This window comes from Bidens hawaiensis, unplaced genomic scaffold (genome assembly GCF_021521415.1).
Source record: "Bidens hawaiensis isolate Kalapana, Puna unplaced genomic scaffold, B.hawaiensis_p1.1 tig00009224_1, whole genome shotgun sequence".
NCBI classification, from domain to species: Eukaryota; Viridiplantae; Streptophyta; class Magnoliopsida; order Asterales; family Asteraceae; genus Bidens; species Bidens hawaiensis.
Window position 1 is genome coordinate 294,854 of NW_027491681.1, and position 14,001 is coordinate 308,854.

Genomic DNA, 14,001 nt, shown 5'->3' on the forward strand with positions numbered 1-14,001 from the left:
GAATATGAAATTCCTGAAGAAAAATTTGTTGTTTCTTAGTTTATGCATGTTTATATAATAATGAGTTACATTAAGCGTGCGTGTGGTGTACGACGAAGGTACATTATAGCAAACCAATATAAAATGTGGCTAAAAGACTCGAAGCAACGACCATACAAAAGTACTAACTAACAATAGAAATTATAAAAACAATACCCAAAAATTGTAACAAGTTGTTTTAATAAACTGTTTGAAATTATATACATATAAAAAACAATACCCTAAAATGATGATTTCAAGACTCTAGTAAAGCCAAATACAACATTGGTAGGCCAATCAATAATTCAGATAAATAATATTTTAGAGTGATATATTTACATGAGTGAAGTGAGTGGCTTATTTTTAAAATGCTAATGAAATAAAAATGTGTATGTGGGATCAAGAATGTCTTGTGACCTTCACTTCTTTGTTGTTAATTATTTTTTACCTTTTATCTTATCTTATTTGTTTGTTATCTTCTTTTTCAAGATCCAAATAGTTGAAGAAAATGAAATCTGAAAGCTAATAATCAGAAAGTTAGAATCAAATATCTTTATACCTAAACTAATTGTTTAAGACCAAAATAATCAAATAATCAGAATGAATAAGAACTTATTCAAAACTCTGCCAACTACCTGAGTTTATATTAATTGTTCAGACAGCATTGTATATGCTGTATAACTGTATTAAAGTTGCTGGTTAATCCTGTTGCTGCATTGCTTAAAGAAACCACGAATCCAGCTTTGTACCGGATTCAGTAAAGGAATCCTCAAGATCTTTGTTTGTTAAGTGTTTGATAAGTTCTAATTATCTAAGAATTTACAAGTAACGCGACATTAAATAATCAGAAATAGTTGTGGTGGTATCTCAACACCAATGATGGATTTGGTCCGAACACTAAAACGAGTAACCGTAGATCATCTCTGCATCCACATATTGTTGCATGCTAGATGATTTGCATAATATTTTGACTTTTAAAACTGAAAGTCGACAAATGATTGACATTAAGGCAACCTTTAGAAACAAGTCATCTGATGGTCCCGTTCGGATGGGTACTCGTGCTCTTAATGAGAACGAGTTGCCCATCCTGAAGCAAACGAGGGATCGGTTTGTGGAGGTCTACCCGCCAGGCCACCCGATTCTGAGCGCCACGCGGCCAGGTAAGGAGTTATTCAACCCTCGACCTCTCAATGCTGAAACCTCTGCGGGAATTCCTCTAATTTTGTCATCTTCTGATGAGGAATCCGCAGATGGTCCTTTATTGGCGAGGAAGAAGGCTGCCGGCGGGAAGGGGAAGGCGAAGGTTGCCTCCACTGCCGATCCGGGGAACCGGTCAAACTCGGAGACTGAGAGCGAGGAGGCGGCGGGGAACCCAGGTGGTGTTGAGACCACTGCTCCGGAGGCTGAGACGACTGTCACCTCCGAGCAGCCCAGGACGACGACGGTGACCGGTGTGAAGAGGCCGGCTCCATCGGGTTCGTCCCCGCCTGTTCGCACCTTTAGGCTCAAGAAAACCCGTAAGTATAATCTTCCTTTACTTTTACTGCATAGCTTTCCACCATTATACTTATATCTTCTTTGTGCAGGCGTGGATGCTACCGCATTCCAGGGTGGAGCGGGAGGTAGCAGTTCTGGACCCATGAAGGTAGGTTTGGTCAACCTACCTGAGGCGATGACCCAGGCGACTGCGCCTGCTTCAGTTGGTTCAGTTGCTCACCCGGTTGAGCCAACTGTTCCAACTGTGACGACGTCCCCGCCGGCTGTCAGTGCCATATTCACTGATTCTTTCACTGAGCCGGCGGTGAGTATTTCTGTGGATTCTTCCACAGCCGTGGCCGCGGTTGTGAGTTCACCTCCGGTGAGTTCACCTCCGCTGGTTTCTACCACGGCGGCCTCCGCTATGCCTCCTCCGGCGCCGGCAACTACGGCCGGTCCTTCAGGTATGTCCGGGGTTGGGGTGTCAAGCCAATCTCTGCCTCCTTCCCATCTGCCTGACCTCTTGGATGGATATCCGTTAAGTTCGGGTGATGGGTTTGGCGGCTACAGGCCTGTCGTCGACCCTACAGGTGCGTAGGGTTATTTTGGCCTTTATTTTATATATATATATATATATTTTTTATCATCTTTTCCTAACTGTTTTTGCTTTTGCAGTGTCGGATTCCAATGAAGTGTATGTTCCACGATGGAACATCCGCCGAGGAACAACCCTTCGGACGCTTGTAGAATGCGTCGAATGGCCGCGCCAGCCGCCCCCGCTGGTGCGCTGGGGGAAGCCATGTCCAGCTATCAGGAGGGTAGGCTGTCGAATGAACTGCGGATTCTCCTTGCCCGGATGCAGCCGCGCGTCGAGTTACTTTGTCGTGAAAACGATAAGTTAAAGACGACGCGTAGCCTGGAAGTGGCTCAGGCGCGGGCCATCCGGGAGGAGAACAAGAGGCTTGCCGCAGTGGCTGCGGAAAAGGAGAAGGCCTTCCAGGCCCTTGAAGTTGAAGTTCAGGCCCGTCTCGAGGCCCGTTCCAAGGCTGCCCAAGCTGTTAACGAACAGCTTCGGCTGGCTAAGGAAACTGCATGGAACGCAACTGAGAGGGCCACCAAGGCTGAAGCTGTTGCTGAGCCTCAACGCATTGAGAATGAGGAGCTTAAAGCCAAGCTAGAGAGGCTCCAACAGGCTCATATGCCTTGGCTATGGAAGACGCCAAGAAGCTCCAATAGATCTTGGACCAGAGGGGCGTGCTTGACCACACTGAGCGGAAGCTAAAGGGCGTTGAAGAGGCTGCTGCTAAGGAAGTGTTGCTCGCCAACCTTAACAAAAGTGAAGCCGAACGCGCCCGTAACCAAGCTCAAGCTGCCCTCCAGGAGGCTCTGGTTGCCAAGGAATGGCTTCTTCGAGAAGCGTTGTCTCAGGTATGCGTAATTTCATAATATCTTTACGCTTTTCTTTGTACATAGAAAAGGTTTTGATACTTGTATTTTTTCTTGTAGGTTGTGCATCGAGTCTTCACGGACACATCATACGACGATGCCATGAGCGCAGCCCTCAACGCTTCTCATGAGGATGGGGAAAAGGCTGGCTTCCTGCTTGGTCTAGGGTTCGTTGAGAAGGGCATCCCGCCTTCCAACTTCCCTTTATATGATGTGGATACTGAAGCTATATATGACCAAGCAGTGAACCAGTATGCCGCCTTCCCGCATCCGGTGGTGGAGAAGGTGAACGAAGTTGCTGCTGCTGATGATGGGCTAACCATTCTTAAGACCTTCCTTGAACCGCCACAGCCAACTGATGGTGCGGGTACAAGTGGGTTTGGAGGGAGTGGTCCTGAAGCTTGAACCTTTAGATCCCTTCCCACTGTTAGGATAGGTTTACATTGTATAGATTTATATTCTTGTAGGCGGGTAGTTACCCGGCCATTCTTGTAATACTTGAATTATTATGGAATACAAATCTTTGTGCGGGTAGGACCGCTACTTTCAGTGGATGACTTGCTTTATAAACGTTATATGACGTGCTCATGCATACTATAGTTTAATTTGGCACTTGTTTTGCCGCATAAACAATGTATGATTCGCTTGTGCATACTGTAGTTTACCTTAGCAATTTCTTAAGTATTTTGAATAAGTTAACCTATCAACGTGGCAGATAATAGGTTAAAGTTTTGCTTCCTCTTTCGTGATTGTGCGGGTAAGACCGTCACTTGCACTTAGTAGGATGGCTAAACTTTACCTATATCTGACTTGCGTGGAGGTTTTCCTCATTTTTTCCTTAGAAATTTTCTAAGTGTTTAGAATAAGTTAACCTTTGAATGTGGTAGATAATAGGTTGAAGTTTTATTCCTCCTTCGTGATTGTGCGGGTAAGACCGTCACTTGCACTTAGTAGGATGGCTAAACTTTACCTATATCTGACCTGCGTGGAGGTTTTCCTCATTTTTTCCTTAGAAATTTTCTAAGTGTTTAGAATAAGTTAATCTTTGAACGTGGTAGATAATAGGTTGAAGTTTTGCTTCCTCCTTCGTGATTGTGCGGGTAAGACCGTCACTTGCACTTAGTAGGATGGCTAAACTTTACCTATATCTCACCTGCGTGGAGGTTTTCCTCATCTTTTCGTTAGAAATTTTCTAAGTGTTTTATAAGTTAACCATTCGACGCGCGGTTGTCAATAGGTTAGTTCGGTTTCCTCTATCATGATTTGTGCGGTTAGGACCGGCACTTTCATTTAGTGGGATGACCTAACTTTACCTATGACTGACCTGCGTGAAGGTTTGCCGTTTTTTGTGTTTATGCGGGTTTTGCCGCCTTCCACATGCAACGACTTTCCACGTGATTATGCGGTGAATACCGGCATATCAGTGTGGAAAGTTGATAAGTATAAATGTAAGATCATCAGCGTCAATGTGATAAGGAGAATCATTTCCATTAGAAGTGGCTCTGGGCCTTTTCTTTTACAAGTTTGGAATTGATCTACATGCAGACTCTGTAATTGAGCTCCCTTCCATGTTCTTGGGAGTGTCATCGAGCCTTTCGAGCCGATATGCACTTGGTTCGGAATCTCGTTGTTTACGCAGTATGTAGTCTCCAACATTGAAGCTGCAGTTTTATTCGTGTTTTCCCCAACTGGGGTTCTACACGCATCAGCCTGCTCAGCGTTCGTTACTCCACGAGGTGCGGCGAGCGTCCCATCTATGACAAATGCTTCGACGATGTCCTTCAAGTCTGTGCATTCTTCAGTGTTGTGGCCTTTTGTCCTGTGAAAGTCACAGTATTTGCTCCGATCAGCATTGTGACGATGTCGGATTATTGGGGCCTTTGGCCATGGGAGCTTCTCAGTGGCGAATATCTTGGTGACGCTTTTGGTGAGTGGCGTCCATCTGGAGTTCTGGTTCGACTGTACGTTATCCCTTCCGCCTAACCGATGTTGCAAGCCGGATGAGGTGTCAAAGTTTACCCTTGACTGCCAAATGCCTAGCTTCCGCTTTTTGTTTAGTCGGGCGGTAAGGACGTTGTCTTCTCTTGTTTTCTGGGTGTAGAGGTTTGTGCTCTGGGGGAGATCTCTACCCAGTTGCTTCTCCGTTTCCGCAAAGCGTTTAGCTGCTGTCATGATGGCATCCCATGTGGACGGCATGCCATTTTTACCCGTTAAGGTGCGGATGAGCTCTGGGTCTTTCGCGCCTTGGATGAAAGCAGCGCGAACAAGATCTTCGCTAATAGTGCCCAGACTTAGCTTCTTTGAATTGAAGCGCGTGATGAAGTCTAGTAAAGACTCATCTTCCTCTCGGATGCAGTTGAGGATTGTCCATTGCTCTTCGGTATATTTTCTTTGTTGGCTGAAGTGTTGGCTGAACTTCTGCTGGAAGTCTGCCCAATCGTATATGTGGTGGACCGGTAGACGATCGAACCACGCTCTAGCTGCCCCAACAAGCGTCATTTGGAACATGTAACACCACGTAGGTTCCGTCCAATTACTGACGGTTGCCCCCGCTATGAATCTGTTCAAATGATCGTCTGGATCAGATATACCATCGTAAGTGCCGATGTTGGACATCTGTTTGGCACTTTTCGGGGCGATTGCTTCCGCAATGTCCCTTGCAAATTTGGACGTTCTCGCATTTGCAGCTGTTGGTCTAAATGTTTTGGAGAAATCACGTGGGTTTCCACCCGCGTTTTTTGGTTTGAAGGTTTCTCCAAAATGCCTTCTCGGTTGGGAGTCCGTTTCCTTACGCTTCCCTTTCGCCCTATGACGAGGGTTTGCGTCACTATCGGATTCCTCCGAATCATCGTCCAAGTACTCTCCGAATTCATCAGCCTGTTGGAGTGAACGTAAGCGTTCATCCAACTCAGCTTGGAATTCTTTTTGACGTGCTTCCGCCCACGCTTTAACTTCATCGAATGTTTGGCGGGGGAGCCTCGTTCGTTGTCTCTCTAACTGGGTATCGGTGAAGCCCAGTGAAAGATTATTTACTGCACTCGCCCCAGCTCGGGTAACTGGGGTAGTGTTCGTAAAATTTACTGCACTTGCCCCGGCTTGGGTAACCGGGGTAGTGTTCGTAAAAACTGTGTAGTCGCCGGTATTCTCCCCAGTCGCTGGGGTTGTGGTTACCGGGGCTTCTTGGTCACTCGTTGATCTTGGCAGCGGAGTAACCTTAACCATCTTTCCAGAAGTTTGAAAAATCTGAAAAAAGAATAAGTTCTAGCTTTTATGCACGGATGGCGCCAATGAAGAAACACTAATCGGCCCCGGGCAGATTACGGATAATCTGGGGGTTAAATAGATGTTTCCCACGAGGGGTTAGACCCGGCAAAGATGGTTCTTCTGATAACCTGCAAAACAGACACCGTGAGCTCGTCACTGAGAAGGGGGGGGTACCTCCTTGTGACCACCCTCCGGCGTGAGAATCAGACTAGATTGCTCTTGAATATAAGTGTATATTAAGAGAATGACTAGAGCAGATATCAGGTAATATATCAAGATATGAGATGAGATAAGATAAGTTGATACCATTCCAAGGTGTTGGAGTATTTATAGCCGAAGGTAGGTTTCCAAGCAGGTACAGCCGGCTGAATAGTGTTCCTGTTCTGCCAACTGTGGGCTACGCACATGCCATGCTGGTGGTTGGTGGATAGGCGGCGGCTGATAATGACCAGGCCGGCTGTGTACTATTCCTGTTCCACCAACTGCAAGCCATGCACGTCCTCCGACAGGTTGGTGAGTAGGCAGCGGCTAATAGTGACATACAGTACAAGAGCGTGCTGCTCGTCATACTGTTGTCAGTGAGCTGTCGTATCCTTGGTCAGATCTTTTGTCCATACCTCGTCAGGTACAGTACAAAAGATCCTCCAGTATCGTACGGACTGGCTCATTTGGGCGGGAGTTCTCCCGGCTTGCTCACTCCTTCTTCAGGTGACATTACTGAATTATTTAAGAGTTAAGTGCCTTGTGCGTGTAGCTTTGCTGCGCAGGTAGCCTTCCCTGATGGCTTGTATCCGCAGCTGCGGGAACAGGCGGAGTACTTCACCATTGGGAGGCTTTTCCTGCGGGAACAGCTTGCGTACTGCGCGTAAGGACGTCACGTCTCTGAGCATGGTGGGTCCTGCGGGCCCAGTTGGTTTCTGCGCAGACGTCCCTCTTCAAGGGGTTGCGAGTTTAGCCTTTGCGCAGACGTCCCTGTTTGAGGTGAGTCTTGCGGGTCCAACTGGGCTCTGCTGGGACCTACCTCTTCAATGCTTTTATTTTTTTGTTAGTGATGCTTGTTAGCAAGTAATTGAGTGATGAAGAAAGCAGGAGACAAAGTTTAATATTTTTTAGGTGCAAAATAAAAGCCAGTGGTTGAAGAATTTCTTTCAACCAGTATATGAGTACCCCACAAACCATGAGTACTACTCCTTATGTCAACTCTTTGTTCATGAATGCCACTCATCTTTATATGGATCCCACCTTTGTTCATTTCCCTTGTAATTCCCAAAAGATGTTAAGTGGTCTTCACATGCTGAAATAGTACACTTAAAAGAGTTAGCGGCCTAGTCTGTTGCCCGTTTATAAACACCACTCTTTAGTGAATGAAAAATAATCAAAATATATAATGATAAGTGATAATGTTTAATCTACTCATGGGTTTCCAAATCTTTAACTGGATAACTTAATCAAGAAAGAAAGAAAAAATACAAGCAATGTGATATAATTTGAGTTTACATTGAGAGAGGATATGAGCATATGTGTGTTGAAGAATCTTGAAATTTATGATCACCTTTCTTGGACCAAAGCCAAATCTTAGAAACAGAAAAGCTCTCACCTTTACTTCCATTACTAATTTCCTTACCATTTCTACCATCATCAAAGCAGCTATTATTATTATTATTATTCACCTTCATCTTATCTTTCTCAATTCTCAAATCACTATTCCCAATCCTACCCTTATCAGCCCAAAATGCCACTTGTAAATCTGAGTTTGCCACCACATACTCATAAGATCCCATTGAGTAACACCTTCTTTCATCAAGATTCCCATTGCTGGTCTGGCCCATCTCTTGTTTATCTTCTTTTTCACCATCAATGGCTCTAAGTTTTCCAAGTCTAACTGGATACACCCTCTCAGATTGACTTGTATTACCAGAAACCTCATCATGGGCATTGCTTAAAACCTCATGATCATCATCCTCTTCTTCCCTTGAATGCACATGCTCAAAGTCAAGGTCAAAGTCAAAGTCAAAGACTGGGTTGATAACAGAAAACCCTGGTGTAAAAATGCTTCCTCTGCATAAAGGACAAGTTGAGTTTGACAGCAGCCAAGTGTCAATGCAATGAGTATGGAAAGCATGGCTGCATACAGGAAGCAGCCTCAAACTGTCATCTTCTGTAAACTCACAAAGACAAACAGCACAATGATGATGTTCTTTGAACCCTAATAACTCCTTGTAAGTGAACACTGGGAGACCATCAATGGTGGATTGATCTAAGCCAGAATCATGCAAGTTGAAGAGCTGCTGCAGCTGCCTTTGAAACACTGCAGCTTCAGCAACACTATCACCATCACCACTGGATTGATGATGAGAATTTGAGGATAATCTTATCTTGTTCATGAAAAATCTCACAAGAAAGTGGAGCACACCACAAATGAAGAACATAACTATTATTATTATCACAACATTTTTAGCAAAAAACATAGTGGAATTGCTGGAAGGATGATGATGATGATGATGATGGGCAGGAGGTGAAACATAACTTTGTTTGATAATGGTTTTAATCAAACGCATTTTAACAGATAGATTAATATGCTTCAAGAACTCAAAAAGGTTAAAACTTTTTTCAAGATTTCATCATGAATGTGGTTTTGAGAGGTCAAGACACATAAATAAGTCAAATTCCAAGAAACCCACTAAAGATAAGGTACCCTGAGCAATAAAAAGATGACTCACCTCACATTAGCAGAATGAAATTTGGGTGTTAAAGATGACTGACTAGTTATTTTGGTGTGTTTTGAGGAGGTGTGAGTGAGCATTGTGAAAAGGGGTTTTGAGGGTGTGTATGAATTTGAAAATGTCAGTTAAGTTGTTTCTATCAGTAGACCCAACATATGCAAATGGGGTCATGGTGTAGCATGACTGCATGAACAAGGGCAATTTTGTCATTATTAGTGAAAATGTATAAGACTATGCGTAGTCAAAATTATCCATATAAGGACGTTGTACGACACGTGACGTCTTAGTCATTGATGAAGAGTGTTGTAAAAAGTGATGTTAAAAATAACTCAAAACTCTCTCCAATCATTACATCCCCCCCCCCCCTCCTCAAACCAAACCAACGTTGTTTATTGTAAAACTTTTCATAAAAAAGATGAAGTAAGATACACAATTTTTAATATATAGGTAGTGATATGAGTTAATTAGTAGGGTAATAAAATTTTAACACTTTCAAAATAATCTAATTTGTTAGAACATTAGATTTGATGTAATAAAACAAGTTCTTATGTTTCTACACAAACACGAACATGTATAAAAACAGATTAACACGCTATGACTTGTTTAGAAACCTGCTTAAGGACGTGATGACTGATGAATAATACATACACATTAAAACAAAAATTGCTAAAAGTTCATAAAAGTTTTAATAAATTATTAAATACATGATCTTAATATAATAATACTTAACATATATATTTGAAACATAAGTCAAAAAAACTCGATACACATACTTTAATAATATATAATTTCTTTTATATTATATTACCTCTGTTTTATAAAAAAAAAAAAAAACTTTGTTTAAGAAGTACAATTATAAGTAGTATATTTTCAATAGAATTATCTTTCAAAAGTTGCTTTAGTTGATTGAAAATTAGTTTACATATTTGAATCCATATTATTCAATAAGAAATTTGAAGGTGAATGTCAAATATAATTTACCAAAATGTACAAATATTTTCGAGTATTTTTCATAAAAAAATAATATTTTGTGCAAGACCAAAATGTCAAGATAACTTTTTACCATAACTAGCACATGTTTAATAAAAAAATTAATGTTTGTGAACGAGGTTTATATTCGATTAGTTTAATTGGGGAATAGTTAAAAGTTAATCACTACATCATCTATATACATTTTGTCTTTTAACTGTAAAATGGCATATAATATTTAAAAAGTACTCTCTTTTTTTTTCTCTAAATATAAAATGTATTAATTAAAAAAGTTGCATCGCGTTACTCGCATATGTTCTTTGAATATCTCCCTCCTAAAATGAGTTTTGGAGTTCATGCATCAAGCCAAATATATTAGAAACTTATATAATTTGATATTGTTCAAGTGTTATACGAGACTTATATAAACATAACATTATCAAATGAAAAGCTAACTCGAGTTAAATACAAGTTTTGTATTTAAGATTAAATGCCGGTACAATTAATACCGACCGATTTCGCATTGGTTTACTGCCGCAACATGCAAGTTTTGTTTTGAATATATTAATTGTTGTATTTGAGCGTTGATGAAGTTAGACTTTTGTTTAGTTCTGGTGTCGTAACCCGATACCAATTGAATTCACGCCGACTCGTGATTGCACTATACATATTTTACTAACCGACTATACGTTATTTTAAAAATGTTACTCTTTTAATCATAAACTATACAAGTGCAAACACTATTTTGTCTATGCATTCGTTAATCAATACCGACCGAATTCGCATGACGGGTTTTGTTAACCATTCGTTTATAAAGGGGAGTCTACTCGTGGATCATCCGAAAGCAAGGTGCTGTTTGTTTTTCCTCAGAAGGACTTCTCCACCTCTTTTGTCTGCACTGAGAAGAGGGCGCGCAGACGTTGGGCTCTGCAGTGTGTTTGTTTTTTCGAAGACGTTTCATTAAAAAACGTCTGCGCGCCCTCTTCTCCCAGAAGTGTTGGTATTATTACTTCTTTAACCTCTTCTACACATTTTATCGAGACCGATCATCATCCTCCTCCTAACCCTAACTCCACTCCTCCTCCTCTCCACTGCCGCCGGCCGCTCCACTCACCAAGCCGGCTACCTCCACACCGCCGGCCGCAACCCGCCGGCTACCTCCACACCGCCGACGCTCCACTCACACGCCGCCGCCGCTCCATTCACCACGCTGCCGCCGCTGCTCCGGCATCTTCTTGAAGGTAATGATTCATTTTAGGGTTATGCTTTCTTTCTATTCTTTTCATTTTAGGGTTTCTATATACGTGTTGTGAATTTGGTTGTTGAGTTGATATTGGATTGATTGTTGGTTGTTGAGTTGATTTTAGGGTTTCTTAGGTAAAATTTGGTTATTGAATTTGGTTGTTGAGTTGATATTGGATTGATATTGGATTGATTGTTGGTTATTGAATTTGGTTGTTGAGTTTCTATATACCTCTTCTGTCATAAACAATTCAACATGAATGAGATACTATAAACACAATTAAACAGTTTATTGATTAATTAAAGTAAATGAAATACTATAAACAGAGTGGAGGATGAAGGATTGATTAATTAAACAGAGAGGATGAAGGATTGGTTAAATACAATTCAACTGCATTTTCTCAAATAATATGTTTTTGTTTTGTTGATCTGATTCATTTGACAATTTGCTCGGTGAAGTTCTGTTATTTGCTTTGAATTCATAGGTTTTGTTGATTTTCGTTTGATATTGTGATTTTCCTTATAGTGTTGCCTACTTTCCATTGAGTACTTGAGTTTCTATTGGCTGAATTGGTAACATTTGAAAACTATCAAGATTTTAGTTATTGGTTATTTTTTATGCAGATTCATTACTAGTGGATGGTTACTTGTGGTGGTTACGTTTATTCTGTGTGGCGTTTTTGTTATCATCAATAAGTAAGTTAATTTTATTGATTTCAAGCTTAATTTTAAAATATAATTTATTATAAATCTTTTTACCTGTTAGGGTGTTATAATATTATGGCTAAAGTAGTATTGTTGATTTGAATGCATAATGTATGTTATATATTTTACAAATAGTTGAAATAGATTTTATAAACTTTTAGATTTCATGAGATGGAGGGAGTACAGATTATGAAACAGGAAAATTCCCAAACTAACCATTTTGACCAATAAGTTTGACAAAATAGTTACGACTCTTTTATTTTACAAAAGGATCAGTTGACTTTGTGTTTTTAGTTAATAAGTGTTTCAGCCAACTAGAAACTTTCACATGGCACACCTTGTTGTGTCAGCGCAACGCAACAGATTTGACCTGGTGCAACAGGTTTTCATTTGGCGCAGGAGAATGGATCCACCGTGCCAGATGGAAATCTGTTGTGCCAAGGAACATTTGTCAAGCACCGGTTGAACAGGGATTTTTTTAAAGTCAAGGTTATTTTGTCAAACTCGTTGGTTAAGTTGCGGTTTACCTGGTCCCACTGGTTGGTTAGCAAGGTATTGGTTAGCGTTTAAATGGTCTCCATTGAACTTCCCCATAGGGTATAATCATGAATGAGAATTGATAAATATCTGGTTTTTATTCATTAGTTGGGAATGCTAGTTTGTTAGGATCATTGATTGTTTACATGGCTATCCTTGTTTTCACAATATTGTTTCCTATACGTATGAAATTTGTCAATCATATTTAAACTTTAAAGGACAACTAACGGTTCTTTTATTAGACACAAACTATTTTAGCTTTGAACTTTTGGTCTAACAGGAATATAATTAACATAGTAACTGTTTTGGTGCTAAAATTTTCTAATAATTGTAAAGAAGTAGAGATGGTAGCTTTTTTTAAACCATCTAGCAGAACAAGTGAAGATGATTGAAAAGGATAAGAGAAGTGTAAGCTAGAGAAAAAATAGAAACAGTTATTAATATTTTTAGCTATGCAGTTAAATCGGTCAATATATCGGTGATATATCACCGATATATCGGTTATCAGTCATAGGTTAACATATCGGTCCATAATATCAGGTTAACATGAGAATTGTTGTTTCTTGTTAGTTGATCATAAAAATGGTAGAGAAACAACATTGGTCGAATGAGCAAATAAAATGTTTATTAGAAACATGCATTGAAGAGAAAAACGCTGTGGGTAAAAAAGGGTTGAGTTTGCACAAAGAATCGTGGGCTAAGGTAATACGGGTTCTTAAGGAAAAGTTTGGATTGGATTTGAGTCAAAAACAAGTCGAAAACGCCTATGATAATCTTAAAGCCAAATACATAGGATGGTTGTATTTGAAAAACAAAACCGGCAACATCTACAACCCTCAAACAAATACCTTTACCTTAACGAACGAGGAATGGGAAGACTTTAAGAAGGTATGTTCATATATTTTTATTTTTTAACATCTACCTCTACCTTAAAGTCCACCCCTAGTTTATTTTTTCACATCTACCATTATTTTTTTAGGGGCATTCGAAAGCGGCATCCTTAAAAACAACTCCATTAGCATTTCCTGAACTTCATGCACAACTGTTTGATGAGAACATTGCCACGGGGAATCGCAAGTGGACCTCAACCCAAACATCAGTGGTTGGATCATCCTCTTGTTATCGGCTCCAATCGGTCCAACAACTGATGATTATAGACAACACAAAAGATGATGCCTGCACTAGTCCTACTACCGGGCCTACTACCGAGCCTACTTTTGAGCCTACTTTTGAGCCTACTCCTGAGCTTACTCCCGAGCCTACCCCCAAAAGGGCTAAAACCTCAAAACCATCATCATCCGCCACTTTTGAGGATTTAGCACTTCACATGAAAAATGCTTTGTTACATTTGACTAGGGAAAAACCTGAAAAAAAACGCCCGGTAGTTACAACAGTTGTTGAGTGTTCTGAGAAGTTAAGTTTGGTTGGGTTAGAGCCGACGGACCCTCTATATTTGGTTGCTTTTCATATTTTTGGAATGTCCACGGACATGAGAGAGGCGTGGATGGCATTGCCAAATGTTCCCATCGTGTTAAAAGGGTGGATCGAGATGACGGCTAAAAATTTAGGACTTTTGAAGTAGTTTTTGTTTTGTTGAAAACATTATTTGTTTTTGGTGTAT

General features: G+C 40.8%; 1 pseudogene; it reads right to left on the bottom strand.

The window, feature by feature from the left end:
- Positions 1–7,647: 7,647 nt before the first annotated feature.
- On the bottom strand, positions 7,648–8,762 carry LOC143531721 (RING-H2 finger protein ATL46 pseudogene; annotated as a pseudogene).
- Positions 8,763–14,001: the final 5,239 nt, after the last annotated feature.